Here is a 3,011-nt window from a genome sequence, read left to right as displayed (position 1 = left end):
ATCCCATTTGATCACAATGCATGATCCTTTTATTATGTATTGTGTTTTGTTTGCTCATATTCTGTTGAGAAATTTTATATCTATATTCACCAGAGTTATTTTTCTCTAGTTTCTTGTGGTGCCTTTGTCTACTTTGATATCAGAGTATTTGTAGCCTCTAAAATGAATTTTTAAGTCTTCCCTCTTATTACTTTTTTTTGGAAAATTTTAAGAAGGATTGGTATTACTGTTTTATAGAATTTGTTGAACGTTTTCTAGAATTTGCCTGTCAAATTTGTCAATCCTGGTCTTTTATTTAGTAGAATGATTTTAATTATCAGTAATTAAACCTCCATAAACTAATTTTTGGTCTGTTAGAACTTTATATTTCTTCTTCATGATGTAGTCTTGGTAGGTTGTGTGTTTCTAGGAATTTAACTATTCCAGGTTTTCTTTTTAATTGGGATATAATCAATTATAGTTGTATCTTATGTGCCTTTTTATTTCTGTAGCTAGCACAAAATGTAATAGATCTGTTTGACTATCTGGTTTGACTCTTCTTGTCTTTTTCTTACTCTAGTTAAGGCTTTGTTGATTTTGTTTATACATTTGAAAAATCAGTTATTGGTTTAATTGAATATTACCACTATTATTCTATAATCTCCTTCATTTGCTTTTGATCAAACATTAGTTACTTTCTTCCATCACACTAACCACTTTGTTTTTGTTAATAATTTGAATAGGTTCTTTTTAGTTACACATGACATTATAATCTATTTTGATATATTTATGCAAGCATTAAATGTATCTTATTCTAATCAGGATCCCAGTCTTATGGATATACACTATGTTGAAATTCACTGTGGTGTATTCATATGTGTACATAGGAAAGTTATGTCAGTTTCATTGCACTATCTTTCTGTAGCTCTTTGACATGTAAAATTAAGATCTTTATTTGGACCATGTTAATAATATGTTCATTAAAATAAACTCTAATACTCTTTTCATATATTTCTTGAGTTTTTCAATGCTGTGTTTTCATTTTTTTAAAAAAAATTTATCTGATTTTCAAAAATTGTCATCTTTTATCCCAAGTTTGCTCAACAGTAGGTAGTAGTTGGTTAATTTCCATTCTTAGAAATCTATTAGTTTTACTTGTGGTATTGATTCAAGTTTCATTCCATCCTGATCAGATTAAATGTTTTAAGACTTATTTTGTAAGTTAATACATGGTTTATAGTGAAAAGAAGATCCTTGTGTGTTTGAGGAATGTATATTTATATATTACATATGTATATGTTATATTATATGTATATATTATTTATATGTAATTCCTAGTATATTGATCTTGGTATCATTATGAAAAATCCTTCTTTGTCTCTTGTAACAAGTTTTTACTTAAAATTATATTTAGTCAGATATTATAGGTATTACTATCTCTTTTAGTTACCATTTGATGGAACATTTTTTCCCATTGTTTCATTTTTAGCAGATATGAGTTAGATCTAAAGTGAGTTTCATGTGGACAACCTATGGTTGGGTCTCTATTGATATCGTTCACTCATCCATTCTAGGTTTTTTGTTGGAGATGATAAATCATTTTAGATTTTTTTAGTTGTACATGGACACAATACTTTCACTTAATTTGCTTATTTTTATGTGATGTTGAGGATACAAGCCAGTGCCTCACATGTGCTAAGCAAGTGCTCTACCCCTGAGCTACAACCACACCCCTCTATTTATATTTACATTAATCATTGATAATGAACATTTCTTACTGCCATTTTGTTAATTGTTTCCTGATTGGTAGTTTCTTTTACCTTTCTTCTAATTGTGCTGTCTTCCTTTGTGTTTTATTGATTTTACATATTGTTGATTTGATACCTTTCATTTTTTTTCTTTTGCATGACTTCTATAGATTTTATTTTGCATTTTGTATCATTACCTTTGAGATAAAAGAGAATATTATATTGTGAACAATACAACTTAAGCTGATAAATTATATTCAATGAGATGCAAAAGCTCTACATTTTAATTATCTTTCCCTGCCACACACTGTATTTACAGGTGCCACAATTTACATCTGTTTATATTGTGTTTTCAATATAACATAGTTATTTATAAAGTTTTTCTTTTTTAACTTTTAGACTGAAAATTATTTACCTACCACCATCATATTAGTACAGTCTTCTGTATTTGTCTATATATTGGATTTCACCAGTGAGGTTTACATTTTCTTTTGTTACCATGTTGCTCTTAGCATACGTTTATTTTAACTGGAGGGACATTATTTAAAACTTGTGTTGTAGCAGATCTTCTCTACCACTACTCCATATTTGGCGGGGGATAATGATACCTCCTCATCAGAGCCAGGTGGGCTGAAATCTAATTTTCCACTGCTGTTCTTCACCCCCCCCCCCAGAGTTGGGATTGGAGGTGCTCTTTGTTACAGGTGGGTTGGTGGATGGACAGATTCTTGGGCTGGTTTGCTTCTTCAGGGTCCTCTCTAAGACTTTGTTAATAATGCCCTGTCAGAAAGAAAGAAATCACCTCTTTACCTCTTAGCAGTTTTGTATTCTGTATTTTCCCTAGGCTTCTTCTGAAACCACCACTTGTGGGAAGAAATAGATACCTCCTTACTGCGAGGTGGGAATAGAGACCTAGTAGTAGATTTGGCTTCCTGTCTGTTCTCTGGTGATCCCACAGAGTGAGTACAGTGCCCCCAGCTGGAAGGAGAAGTCCAGCCAGGTCCATTTTCTGATACTGCTTGGCAAAAATTTGGAGGAAACTTATGGCCTAATGAGTGAAAGACTAGTCTCTCCACTTGACCTTTTTGGGAGACTCGTGGTGGGTCAACAGTTCTTTGCTATTTTTCTCAAGTACAGCAGTTATTTTTTTGCCTTGCTAGGCTACTCTTTTTTCAGGTCATTTGACTAGAGAGACTATTTCCTTAGAGATTTGATCTTTTTATTCTTTTCTACACTCATTCACATTTCTGGTTTGGTAACCTCACTAGCATCCATGATATATAT

The sequence above is a fragment of the Marmota marmota genome, unplaced genomic scaffold, assembly GCF_001458135.2.
Source record: "Marmota marmota marmota unplaced genomic scaffold, marMar, whole genome shotgun sequence".
NCBI classification, from domain to species: Eukaryota; Metazoa; Chordata; class Mammalia; order Rodentia; family Sciuridae; genus Marmota; species Marmota marmota.
This window is presented reverse-complemented; position numbering follows the sequence as displayed.